This window comes from Cupressus sempervirens, chromosome 11 (genome assembly GCF_028749045.1).
Source record: "Cupressus sempervirens isolate cs-2001-9-10 chromosome 11, ASM2874904v1, whole genome shotgun sequence".
NCBI classification, from domain to species: Eukaryota; Viridiplantae; Streptophyta; class Pinopsida; order Cupressales; family Cupressaceae; genus Cupressus; species Cupressus sempervirens.
Genome location: NC_143128.1, coordinates 508909305 through 508929854, shown reverse-complemented (window position 1 = coordinate 508929854; position 20550 = coordinate 508909305).

The following is a 20550-nucleotide window of genomic DNA, read 5'->3' as shown; positions in this document are numbered from 1 at the left end:
GGATTCTTTTCAATGGGTTCTACACACTCAATCTTGAAACTTTAGATGGATCTGCACACATGCAAATCTCAAGATGAATGAAAATAATTGAGACAAGCAACAAGACTCATTAGTTCATCTATTGTGATTGTTCCTTTCTCCAAGTACATACTAAATCAATAATGCACTCCTTTGCAATCTTTCCCATTAACCTACTTCAATGTTTTCCCCATTTTTTTTGCTTGTACCGCATTCACCCTTTTTACTAAGTGTATAATATTTATCTGATGGAATTAGTCAAGCCCCAAAGTGGGTCCGACTATTTTTTTGTTTTGTTTTGAAACAACTAAAATATCAAATCGATCCACTAAGCTCACCTCACAGATTGAGATCATTTTGAAACATTGATTCAACTCTCAAAACTCACTTTTAACATTTCATGCAAACTAGCAAATTCATGCTAAGAGGTCCTTTGACTAGACTTAAAAATTGACCAAAACACCTGACTGAGCCTTAAAATTAGACAAACTAATTCTTTGCTCAAAAATCTCTTATTTTGTTGTATCTAATCTCATGATGACTTCGGGGTCAGAAGATATTGACCGTCAAAGTTGCTTTTTCAGAACTGCCCGCAAGCAAACATGTCAGAAAACCATGAAATACATTTGGTTTTGGCTTTGAAAACAAGTCAAACTAACACTTGGGGGCACAAAAGCTGGGGCATTAGTTCACTATCATGAGGAGAGTATAAATGTTTAATTAGGGCTCATGAAAAATAACATGACTCATTTTGCGAATTGTTAAAGTGGGCTACTTGGATTTACAGATCTGGGAACAATGGCAGAAAAGTGATTTTTACAAATGGAATGGACCTAGGAAAGTGTGGAGATGGATTTTTCAAGACTTGGAAGCTGACATACTTAAAGTATTTTCAGAGAAAAGAGTGGTACAATCGATTTGGTTTAGACAATCATGGATTCATAGTTATGACATCTCGAACAGGGCTACCGATCAATCTGCATTTCTTGACACCAGTGAGAATGTTGATAAGATCATTTTCTTGTCCTAATAGAGATAGGGTAATGTGCCATGATTGGGCTAGCCTTTATCTGTTTGGAATTTTTTCAATTATAAGGGTTTTTGGATGTCCTCAATGCCCTCATGTGCTACTTAAATATGTTTTAGAGAGATTGGGTCAGTTAAAATTCTTCTGGCAATTACTTATGATGAACAAGGACTATTTAGGTCCTATTGTTAAGAGAGGCTCTTTTATAGCTAGAAATACCACTGTAGTGGACTTTGTAATAGGGAAAGATGCAATAGAAGATATAGATAAGTGCATTGCAGAATTTATGCTTCCAACAACCCCTTCCTAGACCTATGATCAAAATGATTTGGTGAGACATGCTCTTAAACATATGACAAAATATAACCCCCCCGCCCCCCCCCACCCCCCCCCCCCCCCCCCCCCCCCCCAATAGAAAACTAAAAACTAAATTGGGAGGAAGATTGTATAATGAACTATTTAGATACTAATGTCTATAGGGATATAACCTATAAATCTGGAGAGGTAATGAGAATAAAAGAAGCCATGAAGGCATCAGATCCATATTTCAAGGGTTTCTATCATGAGTCAACATACTTGGACAGATTTAACAAGTGCCTAGATAGTTTTGATCAAATGATGACACAAGTACCTATAGAAATTAGAGACAAAGCAGAGCATCAAGCCCCTCAACAGGAGGATGTTATTACTATTGATGTGGAAGATGATCATCTAGAGAGCTCTTCATACACTCAAGGGAGAAAGAAATAAAAGATGATTGAGATCCCTAATAAGGTTAGAGGGAAGGCATTGCAAATTTTGCCTAGAGGATCTCAATATTTTGATACAATAAGGCATAACTTCTTGTTGAAGCAAGTAGGGGAGAATGAGAAAATCCCAAATAAGATTGAGCTGCAAATCCAAATGTTGGATGAAATAATAATTCAATCTCAAGAATTCATGAAGGATGATGAATTCATCAAATAGGATGAATTCATCAAATATGATGAATTCAAGTCATTCTTATATAGGGTCAAGCAAAATGAGCTTACCCTACAACTCCAACCAAGAGATTCCCTAGAGAAGACTGTAGAATTAGTGCAAAGGTTACAGGAATATGACCCAAATAGTGAGATCCTCATTGTGGAAGAAGCTAGAGAGCTGGTAGCAAGAAGTGGGATGCTTCTTTTCCCAGGGTGGGAGCTCAATTATTCCTTCATGCTTGATCAAATCAAAAGATAAGACAAATGAATCTCTTTTGAAGACACAAACATTGTTGGTGAGCTGCAGGGGTCTGATTTTAACATTGGCAGTAAGATTATGGCTGTATGGAGCATGGCTCCTAAGGGAAATAAGACAACCCTTATGGAAGTATAAGATTCCCCACAAGGAAATTTAATATTTTTGAATATCACTAGTATGTCTACTGATCAAATCCATAATCTGATGAACACAACATCACTGATGGGGAAGAGAAAAATGGATGTGTTGGAAGAATAGATGTGTCAAACATACAACTTATCCATTGATGCTAGGAAGAAATATGAGGAAGAGCTAAAGGGCTCTTATGTCCTGGAACATAGATTGGCTACCTTGGATGTAGAGGTAAGAAGCCTAAGAAATGTGGCTAGGCCCATCACAGAGGTAAAATATCAAGAAGCCCAGATAGAAGTTGATATATCAAATGTGGGAGAGAGCCAACAAATGGATATTGATGAATGGGATGGTACAAAAGAGGTGGAAATCAAGATTATTCGAAGCTTGATGATGCACAAGATAGATGCCTTACAAATTGTTTCATAAAATGTGCATAGTAGCTACATATCTATGCAAGGAGTTGAATTTCGATGCGTAGAGGCATTAGCCTTGCTATCCCCTCTATTTACAACTTGGGGGCCATATACACAATTTTTTGATAGTTTAGTCCCTCTGCTACCTCAAAACAAAGAATTGCCCAACGTGGTAATCATCAATGCCAGGAAAATGACTAACATGGTAAGGAAATTACATGGATTTTTCTCAAGAAAAATGTAATTGATCTAAGGAAAAATGAAGATAATTTCCACAGGGATTATAAAAGAATGGAGTTATAAAAGAATGGCAGGAATGGTCTTCCTCTTTTGAGGATATTTTGAGGCATCCACGACTTATTGCTTATTGCAATAATGTGATAGATGTAACAATTGTCTATGGCATGATTGATTTTCTGTTTAGAATTGAGTCACATATGAGAAAAGTTACTGGAGAATTAAAGGCAATTACTGACACTAAATAGAACAAATGCATAGATGTGTTAGACACCGTCTGGGATGCCACATAGCCTGATGTGGATACTAATATTGTTATATGGGAAGTTAGAGTAGACATTAATGCCATATCATCCATTAAGAGTGACTAGGTAGTCTGAGGGTGCAACTAAAGGAAGAAGGGACAAAGAAGATAAAGAAAAGGCAAAGAAAGCAATAGGCAATTAAAGATCAACATAAGGATACTGAAGAAGTCTATAGAAAAGTGCCACCTGCCATTTTTGCAACCACATCCTAAATTGTCGAGCAAAGTACAAAGAATATTTGTAATATGACAAAACAAAAATAGGTTTGTATTTTCTTTCCACTGAAATTTTGACGTGTCCTCCCATTCGAAGCTTGTTGCAATCCTTCCTATAAAATGATTTCCAAGATGTGGAGTGAGGGTTTGAAGTCTGTGTAATTTTAGTGTTTATGCTATGTTGTAGTCGGTCCAATTAGTCTTTGTGTCAATTTTTGTGATGCATTCAGTTTTGCAAGTCTGAGATACAAATGAATCTTGATGACATTTTTCATAGCTAGAACTTATACCTATATTGTATTGTTTTCAAGGAAGATTAATACAAAGAAAGGTTTTGCAAATATTTGTGTCTCTAAATTTTTACCTCCTTTTTCATGTATCTATAATTTTGGGATTGAATGAACAAGGTTCTTTCATTTTAATGCAACTTGGATGGGTTGTATATCTTTTCATTGATTACTTTTAATCCAAGGAGTTAAATAAATGCTTTCATGAGTTGATAGGGTTTCTAGGTATATGGGAGGGATATCATAAGAAGGAAATTCAGGGTTAACTGTTAATAAATTTAATTGTAAGGCAATTAAATAGGTCAAGTTTTATTGGGTAGACTCTGTATAGCAATGGATAAGACACTGATCATATATTTAGATGCAAATTGATAAGTTCATGTGGTTGCATAGAGCACATTTTAAAATCAAATCAAATTTTACTTTTTTGTAATGAAGAATCAAACTATTGGTCGTCACTTATTTGTAATAGTATCTTTATGAGTTATAGTTAGTTGCTCTAATTAGGGATTTATTGCAAATCTAAGAAGATATGTTGACCATTATCTACTATAGGGGACATATCTGATAAGAAGAGTGTGAATGAAGTATTTTGGAAGAAAATATAAATATCTAGTCATTTCCATCCCTATGGTGCACTTGCCTTGGACCTGCAGACCCTAAAGAATAGAGAAGCTTTGTGATTCTGTTGAAGTTGGTCCAGATCTGAAGAAAATCATGTTGAATATGGGATCTAGCTAGTCCTTAGGCTTAGATCAACCTATCAGTTTTAAAACACCAACAGGGGTTTCTTAAAAAATAATATTAAAAAAATATATTTTTAATAAATTAAATTAAGTGGGTTTTTTTTATCGATAAAAGACTTTGGCCATATTTATTAATTTTTAATCATACTTTATTTTTTATCCCCATACAAAGTGTAGGCACTAGAGGAAAAGAATGACAAAGAAAAACCCCACCCTAGTCTGGGATGCAAGGGTCTTATCTTTTTTATGATACGTTTGCTTTTATATTATTCGAGGAGTTTGAGAAGGCATAGCTTGTCTTACAGGAAAATCAAATTCAATTTTACATTAAATTTCTAAGTTAAATTTTAATGCTAATAGATCCACATCCTTTTTTGCATTTAAAGGATATTTGATTTGTTACTATATCTCATTTTACCTTTGAATACATTTATTTGGTTTTTGATTATTTTATAGATTTCTTGCTTGATCTTGACCTTGTGATGATAGTTCTACCATTCAAACATCCATTATTTTGGTCCTACATCTTTTCCTTTGATTAAGATCATCGTAAATTACTTAAATTAATTTGGAGAGGAAATTCAATTTTAAATTTTCAAAAGGAAGAGTTCTCATATCCTTTACCCCATTTCAAATTTATTTTCATTTCTTAAAATTTAACCCTTGGTGTTTTTTTTTAAATGATAGATTTATTTTCTTTATAATCCCTTATCTTTAAAAAGAAAGATGTATTTTTCCCTAAAACTTTAACTAAGTTGTTTTCTAATTTTCCTAGTTTAATATGACTTTTAATATCTATGTTTAACTTTACACTCTACTTGTTCTAAGCTTGGAACATTAGAAAATTTTATGTTGATTGTATTATGCTTATAAAAAAAATCTTATAATGTGTTTTTTTTAGAACTTCAGATCATAGCTACTTTTATGTTCAAACTATCTATTTATTTTTGCATTCCTAATTTCAATAAGAGAGTTTATTAAATTGCATTTGTAGTTTATTCATTTTGTTAGTTAAGCTTGTTATCATATAAAACACAAATTTATTATGGATTATTTTGTTAAGTATATATTGATAAATATTGAAGAATTATAATGCCAAGACTTATTTAGTATGAAAAATTATTCTACTAATTCTTGTACTAGTTTTAGATTGATTTATTTATGAAATTTTATTAATTAGTTTAGATTATTTGATTAATCTTCATAATAGTATCTTCACCATCTTCTCCTTTATTTTCTAGTTTATTTACCTCCTTGTTATCCTCTCTCTCTCTATATATGTTGTATCATTATGTCTTTAAATTTGTCAACTATCTTTAACTCATATTCAAGTTTATAATTTAATTTCCAGTTTGGAGTACATATTTTCCTTAATGCATTTATAAAAAATTCCGAATCACTCTCAATAAAAAACTTACTAATTCTCAAATCCATACTAAGGTTTTATCCTTTGATCAAAGCCTCTAATTCTACTATATTATTAGTTAACACTCCTAAATTCTTAGTTCATTTTACTATCCACAAAATTTTGTCAAAATGGATAATGCATCCTAGTCCTACAGGGCATGGGTTTCCTCTTCAAGCTCCATCAAAAATTAGTTTAGCTCACCCTATTGGAAGAGGTTCCCATCTACATACTATTCTATCTTGTTTAGTGGCTTTTGAATATGTCATAGGTGGGTTAATGAGCTTAAACCAATTTTTATGCATTTCTGCTTCCCACTCCAAAAATGAACCTTCTTCTATGTTACAATTTCTATGATTATTGTTTTCAACCTCTATAATACTTTGTTCTATTTTATTGAGGAATGAATTTAAATCCATTCTCCCATCATTAAATATTATTTTGTTTATTTCCATTCATATTTCCAGGAAAAGTATGGATGAAGATATTTTCCATAAATTACTATAAACCTTCAAATGTCTATTTTTTGGCCAAGTAATTAAAAGACTTTATAAATTTTCAAGGAATTATGTTGATCAGTAAAGTTTTTGACCAAGCCATTGCCAACATTTTGTAGAAGAGCATTGAAACCTTAGATATTCAGTTGTTTCAGATTTATTTTCACATAAAGAGGGACTTGACAATCCCTCAAAGTCTATCTTGGTGAACCTATCTACCATTAAGATTCTTTCTTCCAAGATTGCCCATAGAAAAATTCTTTCTTTGGGGAGATATGTTGCATACCAACAAAGATTTAGAGGGATGTCATGCTAGATAAGTAGAGGTGGGGGTGTGTGGATCAATTATATCCAGTTATGCTACAATCCTTTCAAATAATTTACTACCAATATAACTTCACAAACAACAAAATAAATAACTTGGTGGTCTCATTAAACTTCACAATTCAAAATTTTAATCAATTTATTTCCAAACTATTAAATTGTTGTCATTGTTATTACCAAGTATCTGAAATATAACTTAGCTTTTACTTTACTATTACTTAGTTGTTGTCACGTTCTAGGATAATATAAATGTAATGCTCTACCCAGAGATCCTTGGAACAAGTGTGAGGCCTCGCCCTGACCCATCGTAGCATAGTGATACATTACCCTTATTTTGTTATTCACGACTCGAGATGTCGAGACAGTAACTGATGCTTAGAACATATTTTATTATTTCATGTTGTGTGATGTCATTTGCAGATATATTTGATGATTGTCATTTAATGTTCATGTATATGTATGTTGACGAAATCAGTAAAATGTAGGATTAACACATTGAGTTGGAATCTTTATGATTAAGGATATAAGTAGGATGCAAGAAACCTTGATTTATGTATGTTTCAATTTATGTAAATTTCTGATACGTATATATGTACATGTGATTTTCGGGACTACTGATGTGTGCAATGAGTGTGCAGATATTTTAGTCGAGAAAACCGACGGAGGAACAAAACTGATCTCTATGTGCTAATTTTTGGAAACCTTGTTGTTCGTAATTCATGTATTGTGCTGTGAGATGTATGTATGTATCTCTCTGTGTTCAGTAAATGTTGATGTTCGTAACTATGTTTTGGTTAGTGTCGCTTGACACTCGTAAATTGTTTATGTGCTTCAGTGTGTTGTTTAGGGTTAGTCATCCCTAATTCGGATTTGTGCTTAATTTGCAAGTTAGAGTGGTTAGATGGACCTATTCTATTCCTAGAGTTTATTTGATTCTAACCTCTTTCCTAAGGCTTTTAACATGTTTTTATTCTAACCAAAGGGTATGGGTATGGGTTAGGGGTCTTTTCCAACCCCTAAGCCCCTAGCTTTGACTTTTGAGGGCACTCAAAAAGCCCCTTTTTGCCTTTGTGCGAAAATTGCAAGTGGTTGTCATGAGTTGTCTTACCCCACCTTCTTTTAGGGTTTAACCATGGTGTAGGTTGAGTTAGGAGTTTCTAGAGTGGCTAGTGGGTGGAGATAGTTATTGCTCCTTTTGGGTGGTTGAGTTGGAGGCTTATTTAGAGGCCTTCCTTGGTCTAGTGGTTTGGTTACCCAATCTCTACATTTAGAGAAGTTTTCTTGAAGCTTGAAGGAAGGAAGGGGATACTCTACTCAAACTGGTTCATTGCCATTACCTCTTTGTGAAGGTAGGAAACTCCCATCTCCCTTATTCAATTTTTATGTTTTGTTTCATGTTCTTGTTACCTTGTTGTTGTTTTACTGTTGTATGGTTGTGGGTATGTTGGGAAGATTTGTAAACCATGTCTTTTTGGTTGTTTGCCTTCTTGTTTATGTTTGAAATTTTGAGTTTTCCTTGCATGGGTGTTTTGGTATTACTCACCCTAGGAGAGGGCAGAAGTGACCAATTTTGGGAGAGGTCTGTTTAGTTGGACTCCAACCTGTATAGAGTCTCTTCACAGGATGAGAAGAGGGATAAAGGGTAGGGTGTTATGGGCCCCTACCCGTCAGCACAAACCTGGTATGAGTATGGCAAGTTAAATGGAAGAACGGAAGTTCTTGGTTATTGGCCCCGATTGGGCATCTGAATTTGGTGTTGTGCTTGACTTCTCCAGTTGGAAGAATCCACCTCTCCCTAGTCTTGATTCATTGTGAATCCTATTGTGTAAACCATGTATGATTATGCATGTTTGCTTTTCTTTTGGTTCTGCTTGGTTGTCACCCGATCAGTTATTGGTTTCCTCCATGGTTCTTGAAAAGAGATTCAGAAAACATTACAAATTCCTTGATTTTGATCATGAGGAAAAATTTGATGTAATTGTTGAAATCTGGGATTGAGATCCTATTGTAAATTGTATTTTAAACCTTATTGTAAATGGCAACGAAGCCGGGTTTTCTTCCTGGTTCTTTCTCGGCTGAGCCCTTGAATCAGGTTGATAATAAAATAAGTGATTGAGTAAATTTTGCTTCTCTTAAAATTTTCGTATTCTATGTTGTCATATGAATGTGTATCAAAGATAAGATGGAACAATGATATCCAATTATGCAAGATTCAAATTGTAAATGTATGGTATCTCCTTTGAGCTTTGTATGATTTAGTTTATGGATGGTTGTGTTGAAAGTGAATTTGCAAGAGCATGTAGGAAAGAATTATGTTAAGTTATCCAAACTTAAATTAAAAAAAAAAAAAACATGATAGAGGACAGAACTTGGTGTGCCTTGATACTCCCATCAAAATGAATAGAGCATTATCATTTTGATCTCTCTATTTTCTCTATTGCCTTAAGACTAGTTTAGTCATTATGTTGTTCCAATGTTGATCCATCCGTTATAATAGATAGTTAAATGAATATGTAGATGGTTATTACATGTAATGTGGTTTCATTGAAATGCATGGCCATTTGAGGTTCATGGAAATAATAAACTAGAAATTCATAAGAGAATGCATACACCTATTGTTGTAATATAGTTGCAAAAGAAAAATATTCAATGAGTTTCAAGAGAGAGAGAGAGAGAGTAGACAAATTATCAAATAATCCACCTACAAGATGCTGGAGTTTGTATGAGAGAATGTAATAATCCTTGTTTTGTAACAGAGAATATTCTAAGAATCTATTAGTGTTTAAAATTAGAAATAAAACAATATATATATAAATGATATCTAATAAAATGCATAAGTTATTAAACCTTTATAACTTAAATATTCTAAATATCCTTTCTTACCATAAAAACTTTATGTCATCAATGTCTAGCTTTCTCTCCTTGGGCGTCAGTCTTAGAAATGCATATTTTAAAGGGTTTTATTAAAAAGTGGTTTGCAAGTCTTGGGTCATCACATGGGATGACGTCATTCTGACCCTTGTCCCATCCCCCCTCATCATTTGGAAATGGACGCATGTTTGGGGAAAAGCATTTAAATTCATTTGATTTAACATGCTAGCAAGTAGATTTCTTGCTTATGTCCAACCTTGAACTTTGTTGTAGCGCTGACCTCCCACTTGGGCCAGACTCAGGCCTGGGGACAGTCCGTGCCGAGTCAGACTCGGGCAGCGCACAACCTTGGGTTGTGGGGACCTCGTGGGGTGGGGCAGGCCTAGGAGTAGGGTCGGCTTAGGGGGAAGTAGAGTTAGTGTAGGTGTAGTTAGGTTGTTTTGTTTTGTAAATGGTATTAGTTTATAAGTTTGTTTTAGTTAGTAGGTATTAGATTAGCTAGTTTAGTATTTAGTTAATTTAGTTATTTAATAAATGTTAAGTAGATTTTATATTAATTTAAGTCTATTAAAATTGTTTTTTAGTTGATAATTTTCAGAATGTAATTAGTTAATTAGTTTAAATTTTTAAGTTATTTTATTTTAGCATGTTAGTTTAGTTAGTTTCTTTTTATATATTGTTATTTATTAATAATTTTAAATTGTTAGTTTTAAAATGATATTCTAATTTGTTAAAGTGTACTTAGTTTAATTTAATAAAGTTTTAAGTTAGTATTACGTTGAAATTATTTTAAAATCATTTAATTATTAAGTTAGTTGATAACTATGTTGTTTAATTGTGAGTTGGTTTTAAGTTATCTGTTTTAATATATTTAGTATAAATTTTAAACATTTAAGGTTTTAGCAAACTCATTATGAAACTATTATCTTGTTTCATTACGTTAGCATATGTTAAAACAAATAGAAAATGTTGAATTGTTTCCTTTATCATTTAGTCAAAAGTTAAGTGTAACTTACATTGTTAATATCTTTTGATATGTTTAATTCTTAAATAGCATAACTTAAGATCGATATCAATCTAATAACAAAAGTTTCAAAATCTTAACGATGTAATCGCCCTCATGTTTATAACCTTAAGACGTAAAGTAAAGAACCTGTACTAAAACTATTATCAATCATTTCAAACCTAGGGCATGTTTAATTATTAATTCATATTGTGTGTGTGTTTTTGCCTTCAAGTTTTGGGCATGACAACAAGGATAAATGCAAGCCATGATATTTTTTTATTTATAAACAAGTATAGATGCAGACGATAATAAACATACAAGCATCACAAAGATCACAATGAAAGACTAAACAAACATGCAAACACCAATAGATCTCCAAACACCACTACTGACCAAAATTGACAAACTATGAAAGTCACAAAACACATTCAAATCCAAAACATCCCAAATTCAAAAGGTCAACACTAGGGTTTGAGAACTCCATAAAGGGCATCCAAATCACCTCTCAAAACCATTTAGTCAAGTCGAAAAGTGTCCACTGGTCACCTGAGCAGGTTTTCTCACAAACCTAGGTGATACTTCCATATAGCTTGGGTGATACTTTACTAGTATCGTACTACATTTCTTGAATGGGTGTGCGATACTTTTAGGGTCTAGGAAATAGAGTTTCTATGATTGTGTGATACTCTTCCGGTATCGTCTGATGTTTCTAGTGCAGGGGCACCACCTCCACCATTGAATTTAGATTAAGTCATGAATAATTCATTATGTTATTTTAAAAGATTGTGGGATCATGATGGAATTATTAATCTACATTATTGTATTCATAAATATATTTCATAATATTTGCAATCAAGATTCCAAATATGGGAATATGAATGGTCATAGAGTAATTGAAAGGTTTGTAAACACTAAACATGGTCTATTAATTAAACATGACTGTAATAGAAGGGATAGTTGAGAATTGATAGGGATAGAATATTTGAGAAGAGAGTGAATAGATAGATACTCCGCCAAAGAGCCAGATAATTGTAATTTGCAGATGGTTTTGCTGATGGAAGTATATATTTATATTTAATAGTGTTTTAGTTTTCTTTCTATATCCCTATCATCTTATTCTTGAAGCTCTTAATGATTATTATTTAATAGTTGTTATCTATGCAATCGATTTAGAGTCTTTAAACAATAAGGAGGAGTGGTATTGAATGTCTAAAGAAGAATAGAAGACATATCTCTAAAAAATTTAGTCTCAGTGTGGGGGCTCTATCTTGAAAACTAACTGTTGGATTTTCCTAAGATTAAAATATGTTGGTAATAGGCTAATTGCGGCCATCCTCACTAGAGCGATTGGCAAGTTTTAATCTGGTTGAAAAGTTATGCATCTCTAAGTAAGAGTCTATCTAGAATAGAAGAATGTTAAATTGAATTATGTTTGAAGGAACCGGTATGGTGTGTCTAAAGAAAGACAATTAGCAATTTATTGTTATTATTGGAGTATAGGAAGATTGAGAGTCTCTAATATATGTTCATAAAGAATGATGGAGGATTATGTAGATTTGATTGGATTGAATTCCCTAGCATCATAAGTGGTATCAGAGCTCAAAAGATTTTGACTGCATAAATTGGATCTACACTAGGCAGTATTGTGGTTTATGTTTTGGTTCTTGTTATGTAGTTTGTGATTGCAGATTCGGTGTAGTTTTCTCTACTGCGAGTGGGTGGATAGGAAGGTTCACCAAAGGCCATTGGAGATGGTCGTGTGTGTCGCCAAGAGTCTTGGGGAGAGAGGCAAGAGGGATCTCCCAAGTGAGGGACAAAAGTTAGTTTGGAAGCAGTAATGGAAGAGTGAACTTTGAATGGGAAAGGCACCATTGAATGTAGCAACATAACTCCATGGATGGGAGTTAGTTGAGAATAAAGAAGATGAAGCAACAGGGGCATCGATCCGGTAGAGGCAAAGACTTGTTTATAGATTCTCGCCAACATGTTTCCATGGGACATGCAAACATTTCAAGTTCAGCAATATGGTGCAGGGGCACCACCTCCACCATTGAATTTAGATTAAGTCATGAGTAATTCATTATGTTATTTTAAAAGATCATGGGATCATGATGGAATTATTAATCTACATTATTGTATTCAGAAAGATGTTTCATAATATTTGTAAGCAAGATTTGAAACATTCGAATACGAATGGTCATAGAGTAATTGAAAGGTTTGTAACCACTAAACATGGTCTATTAAATAGACATGATTTTAATAGGATAGATAGTTGGGAATCGATAGGGATATAATAGTTGAGAAGAGAGTGAATAGATAGATACTCCATATAGCTCTCTGGTGCTAGCCGGAGAGCCACATAATTGTAATCTGCAGATGGTTTTGCTGATGGAAGTATATATTTATATTTAATAGTGTTTCAGTTTTCTTTCTATATCCCTATCATATTATTCTTGAAGCTCTTAATGGTTATTATTTAATAGTTATTATCTATGCAATCGATTTAGAGTCTTTAAAAAACAAGGAGGAGTGGTATTGAATGTCTAAAGAAGAACGAAAGATGTGTCTCTGAAAATTCAGTCTTAGTGTGGGGGTTCTAACTTGAAAACTAATTGTTGGATTTTCCTAAGATTCAAGTATGTTGGTAATAGGCTAATTGCGGCCATACTCACCAGAGCGATTGATGAGTTTTAATTTGGTTGAAAAGTTACACATCTCTAAGTAAGAATCTATCCATAATAGAAGAATGTTAAATTGAATTATGCTTAAAGGAACTGGTATAGTGTGTCTAGAGAAAGACGGTTAGAAATTTATTGTTATTATTGGAGTATAGGAAGATTGAGAGTCTCTAATCTATGTTCATAAAGAATGATAGAGGATTATGTAGATTGGATTAGAACTTGCTTGCATTAGTTTTCTCTAATGGGCATGCGGTACTTTCTAGTATCACACAATATAATTCCCTTCAGCGTACGATACTTTTCAGTATTTCATAATATTTCTCATGTGGGCATCTGATACTTTACAGTTATTGCCCAAAGTTGCAAGAAATGTTCCAATGGACATCTAGAGGGATCAAAATAGAGTTAGAACCTCCACACTGTGGAGTACCGAATCTATGAATCGAGGCTTAGACACTCAAACACCAGAGCAACATGACAGAATGCAACTAAACATCTAAAGCATAATAGTAAATAAAAGAATGCTAAAAGCAACATCACAATGTACAAAAAAAACTAAACTCTTGCGCAATTCTTCCTAACCACAATAACATCACAAGACCTCGAAGGCCCTTGCCATCCCTCGTGCGTAACATCCCAAATTGCCAACTAGATAGTTAGAGCTATCTTATGATGACATGACTACTAAAACTTAATAACATAATAAGAACAAGGAAATCTAACATGCTAAACGAATAAAGCAATAGATACTCCAACTAAGAAAATTACATCATCTAATGATATGTTAAACATCATAAATAAGGAATGCATCAAATAAACTAATATCACCTAAACATGATATCTAAGTATTCCAATGAATGCATAAATCACAAGAAAGCATACTCCAAAATCCCAAATGTATCAAGTGAACATCAAGCATCAGTTGCAACTGGAAATAGACCATCTCTGTACACCGGTTCCCAGTAGTGGTATAGGTAGCTACACCTCCTCAACCCTGTGAAACCTGTAGGTCCACTCCCATCGCACTGATGGAGATAATGATCCAACTACAAACACACATAAAGCAACGTTCATGGCTAACACTCATGCTAGATAGTAAAGAGAACTGCAACCAATATTATGAGACAATGCAAGTACAACAAGTCTTGGTTAGACAGCCTATGGTGAACTATGCAGGGACTTTAGTGGAGTGTCACTACCCAACATTGGTTAGCGCAAGTACTTCAAGCCTTTGATCAATTCCCTTGGGAGGATAGACTCAGAATGTATCTTCGGCCAACTCCCTCAGAAGGCCAAGAAGACACACCTTTGATCAACTCCCTTGGGAGGCTAGGTGCTCTAAAATATTATCCTTCATTAAGTTTTGGTACCCATTTATTAATATAGTTATCACTTGTTACAAATTCTTCAAGTTACCTTGTTGACCACTTCTGGGTTGGGGTACACAAGAGAAGCCACTCCACATGCCTACCGAACATACCCATGCTAATCACACGATGAGTGCCCATAGGAAATGCTATCCCCAACCAAACCCAATGAACATAAATCCACAGAAATACAACTGAGGGTTCAGCTTGTGGAAGTCACCCAATAAATGCATGTGCATGTACTCATGTGTGGGTGCACCACCATTACAAAGATCATAAAGCAAGGGTTGGATGAGGACACAAGCAAAATAACACTCAACCAAATAAGAGCCTAGAAGTATGGATACAACACGCATCTCAATGCCACATAAAAGTACAAAAATGGTCTAACTGACATCCTACGGATAATCCAAGTCCATGACCAACACCATACCAAGGAAAACTTGAGAAAACTAGGTGGCATGCAAATTGAGGTAAAAACCTTTCAAAAACCAATGTTGACAAAAATCAACAAAAATAAAACCCATTCACCCCAATGATGAATAAGCCACAAAAATCCAATAAAATTCAAGTTTGAACACTATATGAAAATGCAGCCAACATAACAATGCGAAACTCTAAACCTTCATCTTGAAAATCAGGGAAACATTCATGCCCATCTAGCTGGGAAGAACCAACAATCAGAAATGGAGGGGAACATTAGTTCTCAACCTCCTAATATACAACTACTAGAAATAGGCTGAAACATAAAAACAAGAGAACCCTACCTGACAACCAAAAGGGAAAAAACACGAATCAACACAATATAATAAATGACCTGTGAAATTTGTTGAATGTTACAACAATCCAAGGTCTCCTTGTGTTGGATCCAACAAGACCGATCTTGCGAAAATCCCACACCCGTAGCTCCTACAACGAAAAAAAAAACACAATTCTTCAGAAGTGGATTTGGAAAAATCTCTAAATTTTTTAATTTGCAAAAGTGAGAAGCAAGGTATACAATTCCTCTTTGGATACTTATTCACGTTTCTAGGGAATAATCAGTTCGGGAAAATAACTAGGTTACCCAGTTAAACCCTAATTTAACCCAAATGAAAATATACTATTCTAAGTAATTGGAATTCAACTATGACACAGTTGCTAGGAATTAAAATTAATTAGAATAAAGCCCGAAAATCCCTTAAACCAACATCACAAAAAACCTTACAAACTTTCGTGACAAATGCGAACCTCTAAATACACAAACACGTTCACAGCTCTAATCACATAATGCAAATGAGCCTAATTTAATAAATTACCAGAAGGTTTTAATTTAACAATTAAACAAGATGCGTTGACCATACAGGGATGACATTGGATAAATATGAACACCTAAATCACTAACTCCATGTGCCACTATCAGGGATATAAATCTTGCACACTAAAATACATGATCAAGTGCAATTGCATAAAATAACATAGATGAAGCAATAAATGCATTAAATAACCTAATTTAACTATTTATTTAATTATACTGAATTAATCCATTTACATCACTCACGTTTGCATAAAAAATCATAGAAAAATGAAGTAAATAACCATAGCATCAAATCCAACATATAAACATAATCAAAGGATATGTCCAAATATTGAATAACCATATATCATCATAAAACATACTATCATCTCAAAAGGGCATTATCATGCATATATGATCAACTAGACAACATAGTAATCTAACATCTATGATACTAGAAATCAAAGTATAACATCTGACCCTTAGGTCATCTCAAATGTAAACAAATAACATGAGTAACAAGTATCTTTCAAAACCAAAATATAATAAGGTACAAAATGCAAGCACGAGAGGCACTACATACCCGACTGTCTTTTTGAGATGTAGGAAGTGTTTCATGTTTCTAATAATTTGCATTTAGTATATGCATGTGTCCCATGATGATAAATTTCCATTCTGTGTCATTCCATGAAGTTTCATTTTGGGCATTTCTTCAATATGCATTTTTGCTGAAGCGTCAAACAATAATAGGAAGGCTAGTTTATAATTGAATATCTTGTACCCAGTAAAGTTTCATGACTTTCCGCTTTGGGAGTATTTAGTATGCATATCATAATACCCATGTTTCAAATCTCAAGTCGTTTCGATATGTTTTGACTAGTTTTTGAATCCCTCAAAGTTAGTTATTTATTGCTGTCATGCTGATGCATATTTCTCAAAATTTTAGGAAGCCTTGTTTGACTAGTTATAACCTTAACTAGGTTGGCCAAAATGATAAAATTTATTTTGCATTGCATTCTAGGGGTCAGAGACATGCTCTGTTTCATATTTGAGACTATGAAGTATCCGTTTGACTAGTTTTCAAACGTGATTCCAAATGCTATTTATGAAGTTTTACTAGAGTATAAAAGTGTAGATTGATCAGTAGCCTTGTTCGAGATGTCATAACTCTTAATCCGTGATAGATGAGACCAAATGGATTGTACCACTATGTTCTACTCTAAAAATACTTCGAGTGTGCTAGTTTTTGAGTCTTGATTTTCCATTTGCACATTTTTCCAGGTCCATTCTGTTTGTAAAAATCATTGTGAGACCTAGCTTGACTTCTCAAGATTATTACCCCTTCATACAAATGATGTATTTTATTATTTAATTCATCTTGATTTAAGTATTCAAATCTTGCAATTCAATTAATTCATAGTTTGAAGTGGGTGAATGTTCTTTAGGGAGATGTCGCATAAATCATAGCTTTGTGCATATGAATGGAAATGGTGAATGAGGTGCGAGCAAAGTAAAATAAGGAGAACATTGAAGTAGGGCAATTGCACAACACTTTTATCAAGATTATTGTTGAAGTAAAAGCCTCCATTTTTGGTTTCTTATCTCAAATCTTCCCATACAAATCCAAAAGGTCAAGTAGATTGTTCTAATTATCAACCTCCCAGAGGTACACTAAGCCTTTGATCATTTCTAATGTGCAGTTAATGGGAGAGATTGGAAATGAATGCATGAAATGTCTTGGGAGGTACTAATCCTACAACTATGGATGGTTTAGATAAGTTTGATGAGAAGGAAGATGGTTTGTTTGATTCAATATGTGCCATTTGTGACATTGGTTGTGATTTTTTATGCTATGAGGGTCCTTATGTGAGGTTTTTTCATCCAAATGAAGAATAGGGGAAGATCCATGTTGTAAATAGTTAGGTTTATCAAAGGCCCAAGCCAAGGAATTTCAAATTTTTTTACTAACTCAGCTGTAAGTATAAGCAACATCAATGTTATTTGTGCAAAGTAGCTTCATATGGCAAGTCATTTGCAACTAGAGATTGATCACATCTTTCAGCATAGAGGCCCCTCTCATGTTTGAGATGAGAATGAGGAAAACAAAATATTGAATCAACATTAATCTTGCAAAGTTATTGAGACGTTAGTAAAAACAAAACACAAATTAACCTTGTCATCGTTTTGGAGCATAGATGATAATGACATCTTTTTGTGATTGACATACTCTCGAGGAAGAGGTTGTGTTAATGTTTCCACAGGGAGGTTTAACCGAGTTGGAGAGCCTCTAATATTATGAACTACTTTGTCATATGTCATGGCCACCTTTTGACATTGTCACAGATGTCCCTTCATTTTAAGTGTATTGGAGAAGCATAAGTGATGGTATTACAAGCCAAGAAAATTTTTTCTTTTTCAAATAGATGGAATCTTAATCAACCTTAACTCATGTAGTTTTTTAAAATAAAAAAAACTATCAAACATACTCCAACCAACACTATAAGAAAATCTAGTTTATAGAGGGAGATTTACAGATATGATTCTACAATGGAGACATTGATATGTTCGAATTTGTAAAATCGGTTGGAGTTGGAGTTGTTTCGTTTTAACATAAGTTCAAGATAGAAAAATCCTTGCAAACATCTTTTGCCTCTGTTTGACATCGTTTTGATTAGGAAGGGATTCTGAGTAAGGCAGACAGGTCCCATGTTTGAATCTCCTGCAACGATGTGGCTCGACGTGGCTTCGCATAATGGCTGTAGTCTATAAGTTTGTGAAGGAGTTGAAGGAGGCATTGGAGTAGAAATTTGTATTTCTAAGCTTGCAGGCCCATTCATATTGCCTTTGATATTAGTTGAAAGCATGCATACTCTATGCTTTAATTAAAGCATCATGCACACTATGAGGAAAGTATGTATTTTCTCCATTTTCAATTATTCCACATTTGTCACAGGTTGTTACTATGAGTTTATTTATATGCTAGGACTCTATACTAAGTTGTCTTAAGTGCGTGGACTTTTGACACAAAGGCATATAGGTAGTGGGACCCAATTTCATTCAACCATGGAGGAAATTTGAACGAATTGGGAAACCATAAGATAATGACATGGCATACAAATGGTCCAATCAAATGTTGACACATGGCAACCACAGAATGAATTAAGAGTGACATGTGGAAGGATGTCTCTAGGATTGGCACAAAGTTTGAGGTGCTGACATGGCAACAAGCAAGGTCGATGCACATGATTGTGACATGTGGCGAGATCAACAGTCATTGCCATGTTGCAAAATAAAGATGCACACAAGATAACCAAAGTGAGAAAGCAACACGCAAACATGTTGCAGTGGGTGATGAAGTGGTGCTGAGAAAATGGATGCATCGGATTGTGACACGTTGCAAGGTCGATGTCTGTTGCACTCACAAAATAAAGTTTCTCACTAGTTAACCAAAGAGACAATGTGACAAAAAATCATATGGTGACATGTGGCATTGTGTTAGACATTGGTGAGTAGGGAATGGACCAATCAGTTGACACCACATGGTAGTGACATGGTGAGGCGCCCAGTAGATGATGACATGGCAAAGTGATTGTGCATGGAGACCTAATGGGAGTTTGCCACATAGCAATTTGTTAGATGACAAGGTTATATGTTTCATGAGAGAGATATCATGAGTATTAGGTTTTTATTATCACTGATTTCTGATTCACAAAGTGAGAGGATAGATCTAATATCTTGATGTATGGGATATGCCACTAGTATCATGGATGTATGTTTGTAATTTTTGGAAACACCCAATAGATAAGCCATTGATTAGTTACAGGATCATCATGTTCTTTTTGTCGCATATTTGGATTCTGCTGATATTCAACATATTAATCAAATTCATTTCCCTTTTATGTTGAAGATTTGAAAGGATTCACCCTTACTTATTCAGTTCATAGGTCATGATTTTGGCTACTCCATGTATATGTCATTGGCATAAGCATAGAAGATTAAGGGGTTTTCATTTGCTAAGTATAGATTCAAATATATATTTTGGAATTGGTGCCATATGAATGAATCTATAGGTTCACCTGCCTATGTCTTGCAAAGCTTGAAGAAGAATGAGTATAGCCCTATAGTTGGCCCCGATTTCTGAATAGGTATGTTAAAGATGGGAATTCGCTACCCCTAGATGTATTTTCTCGTATCATTGGGTTATTGAAAAGTTGTTTTAATTTACAAGCCAACAAAATGGCAACTCAACAGGGGATGTATTGAATCTCTCTAATAGACAAACCTTGAGAATCTGAAAAGATATTCAATACTGTTAGAAGAAGTGTGTGAAACAATTTGCAGCAATAAGTTTTCTAATGTGGTTTCTAGTTTTTCACTAAAAAAATCATGCATCCCAGTGGTTACATTATTCAAAACAACAGTAGCTTTGAGGGTTGAGTGTAAATTGTATTGTTACTAATAGAGTTTATCATCAATGAATTAAGTTAGGTAATGTTTCAAAGTGTTGTTGCAAAATTTA